We start from the raw sequence: 17207 nt of genomic DNA, 5'->3' as shown, positions 1-17207 counted from the left end.
GAAACCTGGAGGGCTAGAGTCTACAGGGTCACACAGAGTCAGACATGACTGAAGTGACTTAGCATTCATGCATGCAGTCCAGATTCTAAAGAGTCTTCACCAGCACCACAATTTGAAAACATCATGCCTTCTTTATGGTCCAACTCTCACATTTGTACATGACTACTGGGAAAGAAAAAAACAAAACAAAAACATAGCTTGACTATATGGACCTCTGTCAGCAAAGTGATATCTTTGCTTTTGAATATGCTGTCTCAGTTCAGTTCAGTCACTCAGTCACGTCTGACTCTTTGCAACCCCATGGACTGCAGCATGCCAGGCCTCCCTGTCCATCACCAACTCCCAGAGTTTACTCAAACTCATGTCCATTGAGTCGGTGATGCCATCTAACCATCTCATTCTCTGTTGTCCCCTTCTCCTCCCACCTTCAATCTTTCCCAGCATCAGGGTTTTTTCCAATGAGTCGGTTTTTTGTATCAGGTGGCCAAAGTATAGGAGTTTCAGCTTCAGCGTCAGTCCTTCCAATGAATATTCTGGACTGATTTCCTTTAGGATGGACTGGTTGGATTTCTTTGCAGTCCAAGGGACTCTCAAGAGTCTTCTCCAACACAACAGTTCAAAAACATCATACACTGTCTAGTTTTGTCATAGCTTTCCTTCCAAGGAGCAAGTCTCTTCTAATTTCATGGCTGCAGTCACTGTCCACAGTGATCTTGGAGACCAAGAAAGTAAAAACTGTCACTGCTTCCACTTTTTCCTCTTCTATTTGTCTTGCAGTTATGGGACTAGATGCCATGGTCTTAGTTTTTTGAATGTTGAGTTTAAAGTCAGCTTTTTCAGTCTCCTCTTTCACCTTCATCAAGAGGCTGTTTAGTTCCTCTTTGCTTTCATTAGGGTGATGTTATCTGCATATCTGAGGTTATTGATACTTCTACCAGCAATCTTGATTCCAGTTTGTGATTTGCCCAGCCAAACATTTCTCATAATTTATTCTGCATATGTGTTAAATAAGAAGTGTGACAGGACACAATCTTGTCATACTGTTCAAAACATTAACCTAGTCATATTTTTAATTTTGCCTTGAATAGACTTTCACTGTATTTTAAGAAATTCTACCCTATATCAATTGTGAAGTGATGGACATCATAGAAAAAAGGATAAATTAGTTTTTAAAATGTGACTACACATTGGCTTTCATGTTAGAAATACATGAAAGTGACATTATTAAAATATGTTGACTGGTGAATATTTTGACATTTTACCACTAAATTGTCAAAACAATATCATGAACACATTCAGCTCCATATTTTCAGAAATACTGACAGCATTAAGTGCTTTTCTTGCTGCCAGACAGCAAATCAATGGTATGATCAATATCACAATCTGCAGACTTTGAATCAGCTACAAATAAGTGGATTTTGTCTAAATATTAACACTTACACAAGAGCAAACATTGAGGTCATGTTAGATCATTTGCAGTCATTAATACTCTCAATTATTTAACAGTTTGTGTTTTTCCAAAAAGGTGATTCTCAGCAAACTTTTTATCCCTGATTTCCTGTGGTCAGATATTGGGTTTATATTATTTAGCTGTCTAGATGTATATGTGACCATAAGAATTTGACTTTAGCTGAACAGCAAAACAAAATACCTGGCACATTGCTGTATCCAGGAAATGCTAGCTGTACTTGAATAAACTAATCTGAATGATGCCAGAAAGATTTGTTGTTCACTCAGTGTATTTTATTTGCTGGTTAAAAAACAAACAAACTGATTATCCTGTTTAATTAGATAAATATTGGTCTCAAATTTTAGATAAAGACTGGGTTAAATGTCTCAAATAACCTATTATGCCTTTCTAATATACTCTGAAGGATAGCATGAAAATTAATATTTTAGCTTCAAGGAAATGAAATGGGGAGCTTTTATAAAGCTCTAAGCCCTCTTTATTTGTTCTACAAAAAATCAATGATACCTATTTTTCTAAAAGCAAAGCCAAACAAAAATATGGATAAATAAGAAAATGAGTGGAGATACAGATTTAGTTGAATTAAAATATATCAAGAGTAAATATTTCTCATGTTTCAGAAATAGAGATAATCCCAGTTATTCCAGATTTAGTCTTATTGGTTCCAATGAGAAACAGCAGATGCAGGGCAAATTCTCATCTCTAGAGTGAATCTGCATATTTTCCTCTGCTGTTCAGATGGACCTCAGACAAAATTCTTGTGTAGACTTGAAGAGCAAGGTCACATTCATCAAAGTGCTTCTCCACAAAACCATGGGGATTGAAGGACTGGCAAATTTTAAATATGATTTGATTCTCCGGAGATAGGAACATTTCAGAAATTGATCTGACCCAGGTTCATGGACTGTCTAACTAATAATATTAGTAGTTAATTCTTTCACTATTTAAAAATGTATTGTATTTGTTTATTTATTTATTTATTTATTTATTTATTTATCTGGCTGCATTGGTTCTTAGTTGTGAAAAACATGATCTTCACTGTGGCATGTGAGAGCCTCCTTGATGACATGCAGCCTTCTCAGCGTCTGGGCTTCAGTGACTGTGGCTCACCGACTATCTAGTCGTGGCATGTAGACGCAGTAGTTTTGGTGTATGGGCTTCGTTGCCCTACAGTATGTGGGATCTTAGTTTTCTAACCAGGGATCAAACTCCAATCTCCTGCATTGGACAGCGAATTCTTAACCACTGGACCACCAGGGCAGTCCCCTCTACCTTCATTCTTTATTATAAAACCTCTAATATTTTACTTGTGGACTCTTTTTGGTATTTATTGATGGTCAGCAAGCTCTCTTTTACTTTTCATGTGTAGATGACAACTCAATCTTGAGCCTTAATGTTTGTTCAGCGTGAGGGAAAATTTTGTTTTTCCTAATGACCTGAGATAATATTTCAAGATCCTTGACATTTTATACAAAAATACTCCTCTGACAAAACACTTTTCAAAACAATATTTTGACTGAAGTTTCAGTACAAATGTCTATATATACTAATTCAGTGATACTGTCACATAATAAAACACATATAGAATAACAATATTTCAAAGGTAATTTTAAAAATGAGCATTTTAATTGTACTTTTCCCATGCAAAATTTTTTGAAAGCAATTGAGCAATGCTAATTAAGGGATATTAAAATTTATCTTATCTTTTTACTTAAAAATTCCATTCAAAATATTTATGTAAAGGAAATATATACAGTCTATAGTAAGATTGAAATGAAAAATGTTCATAGCAGTCTTCATTAGAATACAAAATTGTGGATATTATAATTATCTAAATAGAATGTTTTAGATAAATTATAGTGTAATATAAAGAATTGAAATACAGATAGTAAATTGGAGCTATTTATTTACATGAACTTATTTTATGATATATTGATAAATGAAGGTATGATTATATATTGGATGTATATTTGATCTCACTGTATATAAAAATATAAAGACATAATATAAAATGCCAAGAACAGCTGAAATAAATTTATTGATGTTTATTTGTGAAGATTTAGCATGTAAAATGTATACTGGCTACTTGTCTATATTTTCTAACGTAATAGTTATTTTTGTAATAAATATATTTTAAAGATTGCACATTTCTTTATGCTATAGCATTAAATATGGGGATTTTGAGGATCTAAAACTTAATCTTTTTTCCTCTTCATTCTTTTCTTAACTGAAATAAGAAAAAAAAAAGATATATACTCTAATAGTTCTCCTTACATAATAAATTGCAACAAATTAAACTGTCAACTAATATCAATGGGGAAACAAATCTTTTTGATAACCGCTTAGCAAAATGTTGCTTTGGGATATTTGACATTTTGATAACGATCATCGATAATTGTTGTGAAATCCTCGGTAAATTTGTAAACCAGGTGCAAATAATGTGGCATAAAATGTTCATTATGCAAATTAGATGGTTTAAATCTTCACATGGAGCTAATGTGCTTATGCTGAAGTTTAAAGCACTTATTTTCTTCCCACCTAGCAGAACCCAACTGCACATCCTTCTGATTGCATGTTGAGAAAATTATTTATATTTATATTGCTACACAAACAAACTCACCAAAGAAAAGCTAAATAGGATGTGATTTTGTTGGCCTTGACATCAAGTGGTGTGGCAGAAGAAACTCCCATTTTTTAAGATAAAAAAATAAAAGGAGTTAAGGTTTTAAGATAAAAGGAGTTACACAAAATTGTAGGAAAAGAAAGAAACTTCATCAAAATGTCTCTTGCTTTCACTTTCCTATGAGGACATTATAATATAAAGTAACTGAAATTCTCATTTAAAACTTTACAATTAGTGGAAGAACCATAGTATAATTCTAGTGAGAGCATACCTTTACCTATATATTGTTATGTATGTGAAGAAAATGTATTTTCTTGATTTCTTTGCTGCTGATCTTTTCATCCTTACTTTCTACTTCATGTGAGGAAGAGGAGGATGGGTGTCATAATGATCAGTTCCAGTAATTGCTTCCCAAGCTAATAACCATGTCTTTTGGTAACATAATCTGAAAAGAAAAATAAAACTTTTTCTCAGACCACAAGTTCCTCTCTGATCATCATCTGGTGTATGAAATGTTATTAAAAAAAATAAAAAGACAAGACCTCATATGGTGCAAAGAGATGAAGTACACACACACACACACACACACACACACACACACACACACATTTCTGAATCCTCAGGAGCCTGCAAAAAACAATGGTGACCTGCTGCATTTCCAGAATAATGACCAGGAGAAACAAATGGGTTTCATGATACTTGTATGGATTGATGATATGTACGCCAGCACTCATTCCTGGAGTGTGTGTTCCTGGTGATTTATTTCTAGTCATAAATTATTCTCCCAAAGATACCTTTCTGCTTTGACACCATTCTGATTTCCCACGGAAATATATAAACATGTTGGGCCCCTTTCATGAAATGCACTGGCCATGAAGAACTAAAAGTGGTTAGAATAGAAAAGCAAACATAATCATAGTATGCTGCCCAGCTCAACTGTAAATAAAACTTAAATACCATCATAGTAAATCTTCAGTAAATCTTCATCCCTCTAACTTTTCACCATCATTTTGATGTTATGAAATGACCTTTTTGTGAGTCATCTATTCTGAATGATATTGATACACACACACACACACACACACACACACACATATATATATTTGGCTACCTCCAGGGATGCTACATATTTCTGAAAACCTGCATCCTAGTCATGGAAAGTACAGTCTGTTCTAAATTCAGAACAGCTAGTTTTCTTCTCCTTTAGTAGGGGTTGGGGGATCTGGGCTAATTATTTGACCATACGGTTATACTACAACTTTTAAATTGTTGTCTATTTCCTGTTGGTCTATATTTCAGGAACTTTACTCATAATGCTTTCTTTTACGCAGTTGTTTAATTTGACTTATTTCTATGTTTTCTTAGCACCAAGCTTCTCCCTTAAAACCTAATGATGACTACCTTGAGAAAAATATTTTTTCAAATATAACTTAATGAAAACTATGAGTAGATATCTTTCTAAAAGGATCATTAGACAATGTGTTATAAAGAACAATGCACAAGGCCATTTTTCTCAGACAGTAAAATAAAAACCTAACTAAGTCCAAGTCAGGCTTCAGCAATATGTGAACCGTGAACTTCCAGATGTTCAAGCTGGTTTTGGAAAAGGCAGAGGAACCAGAGATCAAATTGCCAACATCCACTGGATCATCGAAAAATCAAGAAATTTCCAGAAAAACATTCATTTCTGCTTTATTGACTATGCCAAAGCCTTTGACTGTGTGGATCACAACAAACTGTGGAAAATTCTGAAAGAGATGGGAATACCAGACCACCTGACCTGCCTCTTGAGAAACCTGTATGCAGGTCAGGAAGCAACAGTTAGAACTGGACATGGAACAACAGACTGTTTCCAAATAGGAAAAGGAGTATGTCAAGGCTGTATATTGTCACACTGCTTATTTAGCTTATATGTAGAGTACATCATGAGAAATGCTGGGCTGGAAGAAGCACAAGCTGAAATCAAGATTGCCAGGAGAAATATCAATAACAGATATGCAGATGACACCACCCTTATGGCAGAAAGTGAAGAAGAACTAAAGAACCTCTTGATGAAAGTGAAAGAGGAGAGTGAAAAGTTGGCTTAAAGCTCAACATTCAGAAAACTAAGATCATGGCATCTGGCCCCATCACTTCATGGCAAATAGATGGGGAGACAGTGGAAACAGTGTCAGACTTTATTTTGGGGGGCTCCAAAATCACTGCAGATGGTGATTGCAGCCATGAAATTAAAAGACACTTACTCCTTGGAAGGAAAGTTATGACCAACCTAGACAGCTTAAAAAGCAGAGACATTACTTTGCCAACAAAGGTCTGTTTGGTCAAGGCTATGGTTTTTCCAGTGGTCATGTATGGATGTGAGAGTTGGACTGTGAAGAAAGCTGAGCACCAAAGATTTGATGCTTTTGAACTGTGGTGTTGGAGAAGACTCTTGAGAGTCCCTTGGACTGCAAGGAGATTCAACCAGTCCATCCTAAAGGAGATCAGTCCTGAGTGTTCATTGGAAGGACTGATGCTGAAGCTGAAACTCCAATACTTTGGCCACCTCATGCAAAGAGTTAACTTATTGGAAAAGACCCTGATGCTGGGAGGGATTGGGGGCAGGAGGAGAAGGGGATGACAGATGAGATGGCTGGATGGCCGCCGACTCAATGGACATGAGTTTGGGTAAACTCTGGGAGTTGGTGATGGACAGGAAGGCCTGGCATGCTGCGATTCATGGGGTCGCAAAGAGTCAGACACGACTGAGAAACTGAACTGAACTGAACTAAATCTCTGTCATCATATGCAAGGGGGCCCCCACAGTATCTGCTTGGAAGAATTTCAGGATTACTTTAAAATCTGACTTCTGTGTGTTTCCCATTTTTTGGATAGGATAATTTATTGAAATTTTCTTACCCTTATTATATTTTTGTGTATTGAGTGTGTAAATGGAAGTGGAATATAAATAACTTATCTATTTATTGTTAATTAAATTTATTTTTTTTAACTGCAGGATAATTCATTTATAATATTGTGTTAGTTTCAGCCAAACATCAGCAGGAATCAGGTATAAGTACCTATATCCCCTCCTTCTTGAACCTCCCCGCCACCTCCCTATAACTTGTCTATTTAGCTTAATGGTTGTCAGTGAAGAAAAGTCTGGGCTTAATGTGAATCAGTTCAGTCAGTCAGTTCAGTCGCTCAGTCATGTCCGACTCTTTGTGACCCCATGAAATGCAGCACGCCAGGCCTCCCTGTCCATCACCAACTCCTGGAGTTTACTCAAACTCATGCCCATCGAGTCAGTGATGCCATCCAGCCATTTCATTCTTTGTCGCCCCCTTCTCCTCCTGCCCCCAATCGCTCCCAGCATCAGGGCCTTTTCCAATGAGTCTGCCCTTCACATGAGGTGGCCAAAGTATTGGAGTTTCAGCTTCAGCATCAGTCTTCCCAAAGAACACCCAGGACTTATCTCCTTCAGGATGGACTGGTTGGATCTCCTTGCAGTCCAAGGGACTCTCAAGAGTCTTCTCCAACACCACAGTTTAAAAGCATCAGTTTTTCAGTGCTCAGCTTTCTTCATAGTCCCACTCTCATATCCATACATGACCACTGAAAAAACCATAGCGTTGACTAGACAGACCTTTGTTGGCAAAGTAATGTGTCTGCTTTTTAATATGCTGTCTAGGTTGGTCATAACTTTCCTTCCAAGGAGTAAGTGTCTTTTAATTTCATGGCTGCAGTCACCATCTGCAGTGATTTTGGAGCCCAAAATAATAAAGTCTGACAGTTTCCACTGTCTCCCCATGTATTTCTCATGAGGTGATGGGACCAGATGCCATCATCTTAGTTTTCTGAATGTTGAGCTTTAAGCCAAATTTTTCATTCTCCTCTTTCACTTTCATCAAGAGGCTTTTTAGTTCCTCTTCACTTCTGCCATAAGGGTGGTGTATTCTGCATATCTGAGGTTATTGATATTTCTCCTGGCAATCTTGATACCAGCTTGTGCTTCTTCCAGCCCAGCCTTTCTCATGATGTACTCTGCATATAAGCTAAATAAGCAGTGTGACAATATACAACCTTGATGTACTCTTTTTCCTATTTGGAACCAGTCTGTTTCCATGTCCAGTTCTAACTGTTGCTTCCTGACCTGCATACAGGTTTCTCAAGAGGCAGGTCAGGTGGTCTGGTATTCCCATCTCTTTCAGAATTTTCCACAGTTTGTTGTGATCCACACTGTCAAAGGTTTTGGCATAGTCAATAAAGCAGAAATAGATGTTTTTCTGGAACTATCTTGCTTTTTTGATGATCCAGCAGATATTGGCAATTTGATCTCTGGTTCCTCTGCCTTAATGTGAATAACTGAGCAATATCTAGAAATTCTTTACCCTTGGCCTTAGTGCAGTGACTAGATAGAAGTTGGGAGTATCTTTTAGGGAGAGAGTGAGTTTTTTACATGTTCCAAGAGAAAGAATGAAATGAGTATTGGTGAAATGAGGATAGATGATGGTAGATACCTGTTAGACAGTCACTTATATCAACTACATAAAATTATATGTCAAGGCTCCCTTATAATTAGAAAGAGATGTACACAGAAATGATAGATCTCCTTCCAGGCTTTGCCATAAAGCTTCAAGCATGATTGTCAAGAACCTCTCTTCTTCATCTATGGTGATATCTGAACTATATATTTAAAATAACAGAAATATGCATCACTTGGAAGAGAGCAAGGAGAATTTGCGTTGACATTATAAAGTAAGTCTTTATTGTATTTCATTCCTATTTCTGCTATAACAAATTACTACAAACTTTGTGGCTAAAAACAACATAAATGCTTGATCTTACACTTCTTTAGGACAAAGGTTGGAAATACATCTTTGAATCTAAAATCAAGTTGTTGGCAAGAGTGCCTCCTCTGGAACTCCAAGAAATAATTCATTTCCTTCTTGTTTCCATCATCTATAGGCTGCCTGTATTCATTGGCTCATTGTAAATTTCTTCATCTTTGAAGTCAGCAGCATTGTAACTTTCAAACTCCTGCTCTGAATGTCACTCTGGTAACCTCTGTTTTCACATCTCTTCCTTAGATTCAGACTCTCTGAACTCTCACTTACAAATATTTTTGTGATTACATTTGTCCTAACCCAGATAACTCAGGGTAAATCTTTCCATCTCAAAAAAGCCAACCTACTTACATCTTAAAAGTCCCTTTTATTATGTAAGTAACATGTTAAGAGATCCTGGAGACTGGGGCCTGGCATCTTTGGGGGAAATTTATTCAATTCACCCCCGTGGAAATTTATTGAAGTCTCACTATCAGCAGAAAATTGGATTAAACATTTACTGAGCATTGCCCTGCCCACCAGAGTAAGACCCACCCAGGTTTCCCTACAGCCGATCCCTTGAATCAGAAAGCTTGCACAAGTCTCTTATCCTCATCCATCAGAAGACAGACAGAATGAAAAAAACAATCACAGAAAACTAAATGAAGTGATCACATAGATTACAGCATTGTGTAACTCAGTGAAACTATGAGCCATGCTGTGTAAGGCCACCTAAGAAGATGGGTCATGGTGAAGAGTTATGACAAAATGTTTTCTACTGGATAAGGGAATGGCAAACCACTTCATCATTCTTTCCTTGAGAACACTATGATCAGGATGAAGAGGCAAAAGATATAACAATGAAAGATGAGCCTTCAGGTTGGTCAGTGCAGTTGGAGAAGAGTGGAGAAATAATTCCAGAAGGAATGAAGAGGCTGAGCCAAAGCAGAAACGAGGCCCAGTTGTGGATGTGTCTAGTGATGAAAGTAAAATCCAATGTTGTAAAGAACAATAGTGCATAGGAACCTGGAACATTAAGGCCATGAACCAGGGTAAATTGGAAGCGGTCATCAGGAGATGGGAAGAGTGAACATTGACATTTTAAGAATCAGTGAAATGAATGGGAATGGATGAATTTAATTCATATGATCATTACATATACTAGTATGGGCAAGAGTCCCTTAGAAGAAGTGGAGAAGGCTTCATAATCAATGAAAGAGTCCAAAATGCAGTACTTGGGTTCAGTCCCAAAAAGGACAGAATTATCTTGGTTCTTTTCCAAGGCAAACCATTCAATACCACAGTAACCCAAGTCTGTGACCCAACCACTAATGCTGAACAAGCTGAAGATAAATGGTTCCATGAAGACCTACAAGACCTTCTAGAAGTAACACCAAAAAAAAAAAAAAAATTCATCATAGGGTACTGAAATGCAAAAGTAGAAGCTCAAGAGTTTCCTGGAGTAACAGGTAAGTTTGACCTAGAAGTACAAAATGAAACAAGGCAAAGGCTATCTGTTTTGCCAAGAGAATGCAATGGTCATAACAAACACCCTCTTCCAACAACACAAGAGACAACTCTAGACATGGGCATCACTAGCTGATCAATCACTGAAATCAGATTGTTATATTCTTTGCAGCCTCAGATGAAGCAGCTCTAAATGGTCAGAAAAAACAATTCCTGGAACTGACTGCAGCTCAGTTCATGAGATTCTGGTTGCAAAATTCAGACTTAAGTTGAAGAAAGTAGGGAAAATCTTAGGTCATTCATTCATTACCTAAATCAAATCCCTTATGATTATACAAAGGAAGTGACAAATAGATTCAAGGGATTAGATATGATACACAGAGTGCCTGACGATCTATGGATGGAGGTTTATAATATTGTACAGGAGGCAGTGACCAAATAATTCCCAAGAAAAAGAATTGCGAGAAAGCAAATTGGTTGTTGGAGAAGGGCTTATACATAGCTGAGAAAAGAAGAGAAGTGAAAGGCTAAGGAGAAAAGAAAAGATAAATTCAGAATCAGACCTACTGGAATTCAGAACTCCAAAGAATAGTAAGGAGAGATAAGAAAGCCTTCTTAAGTGAACAATGCAAAGTAATACAGGAAAACAATAAAATGTGTAAGACTAGAGATGCTGTCAAGAAAATTAGAGATACCAAGGAAAATTTTCATGCAAAGATGGACACAATAAAGGACAGAAATTGTATGGACTTAACAGAAGAAGATATTAAGAAGAGGTGACAAGAATACACAGAAGAGCTGTACAAAAAAGATCTCAATGACCCAGATAACCATGGTGAAATGATCACTCATCTGTGTGAAGTCAAGTGAGCCTTAGGAGAATTACTACAAACAAAGGTAGTGGAGGTGATGGAATTCCAGCTGAGCTATTTCAAATACAAAAAGATGAAGCTGTTAAAGTGTTGCACTCAATGGGCCAGGAAATTTGGAAAACTCAGCAGTGGCCACAGGACTGGAAAATGTCAGTTTATGTTCCAATTCCAAAGATGGGTACTTCTGCATCATTGACTGCACTAAAGGCTTTAACTGTGTGAATCACAACAAACTGGAAAATTCTTAGATGGGAATACCAAACCACATAACCTGCCTCTTGGGAAACCTATATGTAGATCAAGAAGCGACAGTTAGAAACTTACATGAAACGTCAGACTGGTTCAAAATTGGGAAATGTATATGTTAAGGATCTATATTGTCACCCTGCTTTTTAAATATAAATGGTGAGTACATAATGTGAAATGCAGGGCTGGTTGAGTCACAAGCTTGGATCAAGATTACTGATTACCGACTAAGAAATGTCAATAACCTCAGATATGCTCAGATGACACAATCTTAATGTCAGAAAGTGAAGAGGAGCTAAAGAACCCCTTGATGAAAGTGAAAGGAGAGTGAAAAACCTGGCTTGAAACTAAGACCATGGCATCTGGCCCTATCACTTCATGTCAAATAGATGGGGAAAAAGTGGAAACAGTAACAGAATTTATTTTCTTGGGCTCCAAATCACTGTGGATGATGACAACAGCCAAGACATTAAAAAAAAAAAAAAAAAAAAACTCTTGCTCCTAGGAAGAAAAGCTATGACAAACCTTGAAAGCATGTTAAAAACAGAGCCATCACTTTGTTGACAAAGGTCCATATAGTTGAAGCTATGGTCTTTCTAGTAGTCATGCACATATGTGAGTGTTGGACCATAAAGAAGGCTGAGCACCAAAGAATTGATGCTTTCAAATTGTGGTGATAGAGAAGTCTTTTGAGGGTCCCTTGGACAGCAAGGAGATCAAACCAGTCAATTCTAAAGGAAATCAACCTGAATATTCATTGGGAGTACTGATGCTGAAGCTGAACCTTAATACTTTGGCCATCTGATGCAAGGGGCCAACTCAATGGCAAAGACTCTGATGCTGGTGAATACTGAAGGCAGGAGGAGAAGTGGGCAACAGAGCCTAAGACTGTTGGATGGCATCATTGACTCAATGGACATGAGTTTCAGCAAGGTCTGGAAGATAGTGCAGGACAGGGAATCTTATCATGCTGCAGTCCATGGTGTCACAAAGAGTCAGACAGGACTGAGTGACTGCATAATATTGTATTAATCTTCATTGCGTAAATCAGGGGGGAAGGTGTTTGTTGTAGCCACTAAATTGTTCATTATCCTGGCTAATATAAAAAGAATGAGAAGTAATTATTTTGGTATTTCACAAGATAAGTTTGAAGTATCAGAGGAAATTCCAAGTGGATACATACAATAGGATTGTGTTAATGTACAGACTTCTGGTTTAGAATAAAGAAATAAAAGTTATTCACAATCCCATTGAGGGTATCACTTTCAATTTGTACATTTTATATATCAATATCTCTCAAGATTTTTTTAAGTAGTGGCTTGTCTATAGTTAAAAAAAAAAAAAAAAGTCTTTCTAATCAATTATTACTAATGTGAATGTACTGAATCCCTTGAGTGTATTTGGGCTGGATAGGATTAATAAATGAAGGTACTGAAATAGGCTTACCAGGAAAATGTATATGGTAAGAACAAAAGTTCCAAGGGGAAAAAAAAAACCTCTGGGAAAAAGATTATCAGTGAGTAACAGAAAAGAATCTAATAATAAATCCAAGAGTTTTCAGAGCATTGAGAGGATGGTAAGAGTATAGCACCTTACAAGACAATGCAAAACACATCTTACTACTAGACACACATGTTGACAAATTTAGTGACTAAATTCTTTGCTGCAAAATACATTTTAATGATAACTGTAAAGTCAACAAGGTCAAATGCTTTAGAGAGGTCAAATGTGATAAGTTCCAAGTATTCATTGGAATCAACAGCATGTGTACTTTTTATAACTTAGACAAGAATAGCTTCCATGGAGTGATATTTGATATTCCTTTTAGTTGGAGGGCAGAGAAGGTGAAATTGGTGACAAAAGATATATAAAACTGTTTCAGGCATCTTATTTATAAAAAAGTTGAAAATTTATCTATATTTTGCTTATTATATTAGAGAAAACATGAAGTCAAGGAATACATTTTCAAACATGTCAGACAAACATTGATAGGAATAGGTAAGTACAAAGATACAGGATAGAAAGGCTATGAAACAGTGTTACCAGGAGATAACATTCCAGTGTGATGTAGTTGCAGAAGTGAATGATGGCCCTGCTAAGATATTCCTATTTCTCTCTCATGCTGCTTTGAATAAGAAGATATGGTGAAATAGATTACTTAGGAAATTAGAGAATACTTTAAGTAGGCACTCTATCCAAATTAATACAGAATGATTCAGGCACAATAATATGCCACCAGCCTACCTAAGGATGTGGTTTTCTTCAGCAACTTTTAAAAGATAGGTTGAAAAGCTGAGAAGCCAATATTTAGACTTTTGCAAAATTGCAATTTTACTGGCAGTATGTAATAGAAATGCAAATAAGGAAACAAATTTGATGATGTTTGCAAGAGAATGATTAAAATGATGTACCATAGAATTTAGCAAGATAGGGAAGATAGAAAATACAGTAGTGAGGATTTTGGTAGGAGGCTAATTAATGTAGAGAAGTAATAAGATACAATTCTTGGTAAGATGGCAAAACAGATGTAATGGGCAGCCACATGTGAGAGTTCAAGGATGAATTTGGGTGAGAGAGTGAGGTGTTTGATTTCAGGAGTTCAGAATTGCAGCAATTATACATAATTATCAAAACTAGCAGTTGAATTTGAGTCAAGGTAATAGTCTAGGGAGTGGAAAATGTTAAGGGACTGATAAATTCACATGTTGCAAGTCTGTTTGGGTGATAAATGTACTTTGTAGAATAGATTACTAAACTTGAGGTGAATTGAAAGACAATGAGATAAGTGGCAAAATATAAAACCTTAAACTAATGACAAAATCTGGCTAAAAATCTATAAGTGGGGGCAATCAAAAAAGTAGCAGAAGATTTAAATATATAACACAGTTGAGCAGGACAAAATGAGCATGATAATGAAACCAAGTAGCATGAAAACTTCAATTTAAAATTCCTCATATTATCAGGGCTTATATGAATTAAAAGTTACAATAATACTTTTGAAATATGTGAATGTAGAGTAAATTTCCTTCAGAGAATTTTCAGGAGATTTCCATGGACAGTGAAGCCTGGTGGGCTACAATTCATAGCGTTGCAAAGGGTCAGACACAACTGAATGACTAACACCTAGAGTAATAGAAAAGAAAACAAAAATAAACAAATGGGACCTAATTAAAGTTGTTAGCACAGCAAAGGAAATTATGAACACAGCATAAAGACAACACACAGAATGTGAGAAAATATTTGCAACTGACAAGGAATTATCCTCATGCAACTCAATACCAAAAAAGAAATAAAAAATGGTGGTGGAGTTTTAAATAGATATTACTCCAAAGAAGACATACAGATGGCTAAAAGGCACAGGAAAAAGTCCTCCACATCAAAAATTATTAGAGAAATATAAGTCAGAACTACAATGAGGTGTCACCTCACACCATTCAGAATGCCATCATAAAAAAGTCTACAAAGAGGACACTAATACTAAGCTGAGTATTTGCAGGATGGTCCTTTATGTGTGACAGAATCAAAGTGTGCTGAATACCATGTGCGAGGAGGTGGCTCTCTACCTGCTTCCTTCCTTTCCATATCATTGTGGCTCTACTAGCTATGGCCTATATGTAAGATGAGGTCCAGGCATGCTTGCAGAGTTTTCCTTTCTCTCTTGCACTGAAGCCATCTAAGCAGTAATGGGTCCCAAGGCGTGCCCGCTGTGTGCAGGCTCATCTATCTCCTCCATTTTCCCTTCTTTGATCTGACATCCAGCAGGGAGACTAACCAGCATCTGTCTCTCAAACAAGGCCAAATCATCAGTAGGTACTCAAGGCAAATGCCAAGTCCTGAGCTCTCTTGTTGCCTTTCTCTTTTTAAATTTATTTCACTGCAATTGTTAAGTGTATGGTTTTGATGATATTTTAGTTCAAATACTTTATCAACATTGATGTATGTGATTCAGATAAGTTTTGAAAAACTATGGATTTGGGCATTGATATGTTAAAAAAAAAAAAAAAAAAACACTCATACACACACAAAAACATTGCTCTGCTTTCCTCCTTCATGGCCCTCTGTGGCTATATCATCTTCAAATAGTTGGAGAGTATGCATGTTGATAGTTTAGGACAGATGCAATGATCAGAATCTTTAACAATTGGTGTGACAGCAACCCATCAGAATAGATGATGTCTTCCATCTACAGCAAGATCCTCAATCAGCTAGATAGTCCAGGAATCAAGTCTTTAATGCTTAACTGAAGAGATTTCTAGGGTACCAGCTAGGTATCCAAGTGGTGGCATGGTTCAGGAGGGCTTTTTGCCATAGTATTTCACCCACTATCAATTGAAAAACAATATAGCTGTAGCTGCAAAATTTGTTCCAAGTTACTGAAAACCTGATTTAGTGTAGATTTTAGTGGTATTATTTCTATGACTTTCAAGTTATTTTAACAATATAAAGAAAGCCATGCTTCTTTATATTTAACAACACTCAAAATATCATGCTGACTATGGATGTACCATCTGAATGTGTCCGATCTTGTCAAAAATGTTTTGTGGAATATTTTATGCTATAACGTTGTGACCCAAGATCCATTTATGATTTCATGTATTGGGTTAAGGAACTTCATAGTGTATAGACTTAGGTTAGCAGCTACATAGCAGTTAATGTACCAGTAGCAATTTTTTCTATATTTTACTTTGTTCTTTATACATTTTAACTACATAGATTTGCCTGTCTTTATCAACTCTGAGTAAAAGAGCATCTTAGTAAATTTTCATTTAAGTGTAAATTTATGAACTAATAAAACATAAACTAATTAAACTATTATTACTGTACCATGAAACTAAAAGATGCTTGCTCCTTGGAAGAAAAGCTATGACCAACCTAGACAGCATATTGAAGAACAGAGATATTACTTTGCCAACAAAAGTCAATCTAGTCAAACCTACGGTATTCCCAGTAGTCATGTATGGATGTCAGAGTTGGACTATAAAGAAAGAATTGGTACTTTTGAACTTTTGTGTTGGAGAAGATCCTTGAGAGTCCCTTGGACTGAAAGGAGATCCAACCAGTCCATCCTAAAAGAAATCTATCCTGAATATTCATTGGAAGAACTGATGCTGAAGTTGAAACTCCAATATTCTGGTCACCTGATATGAATAGTTGACTCACTGGAAAAGACCCTGATGCTGAGAAAGATTGAAGGCAGGAGGAGAAGGGGACGATAGAGGATGAGATGGTTGGATGGCATCATTGACTCAGTGGACATGAGTTTGAGCAGTCTCTGGGAGTTGGTGATGGTAATGGAAGCCTTGGCATGCTGCAGTCCATGGGGTCACAAAGTCAGACACAACTAGACGACTGAACTGAATCAAATTATTATGAAAATCTTGATTATGTATTCAGTTCAGTTCAGTCTCTCAGTCATGTCCAACTCTTTGCAACCCCATGAACCGCAGCACACCAGGCCTCCCTGTCCATCACCAACTCCCGGAGTCCACCCAAACCCATGTCCATCGAGTCGGTGATGCCAACCAACCATCTCAGCCTCTGTTGTCCCCTTCTCTTCCTGCTCTCAATCTTCCCCAGCATCAGGGTCTTTTCACTTGATGTTTCTATACACAGCAAAGGCATTGCAACAGTTTATGGCTGCAATATCATAGCTAAGTGAAAGTCGCTCAGTCGTGTCCAACTCTTTGTGACCCCATGGACTATACAGTCCGTGGAATTCTCTAGGC

The sequence above is a fragment of the Odocoileus virginianus genome, chromosome 2 (genome assembly GCF_023699985.2).
Source record: "Odocoileus virginianus isolate 20LAN1187 ecotype Illinois chromosome 2, Ovbor_1.2, whole genome shotgun sequence".
Classification (NCBI taxonomy): Eukaryota; Metazoa; Chordata; class Mammalia; order Artiodactyla; family Cervidae; genus Odocoileus; species Odocoileus virginianus.
Note: the sequence above shows the minus strand (reverse complement) of the source record.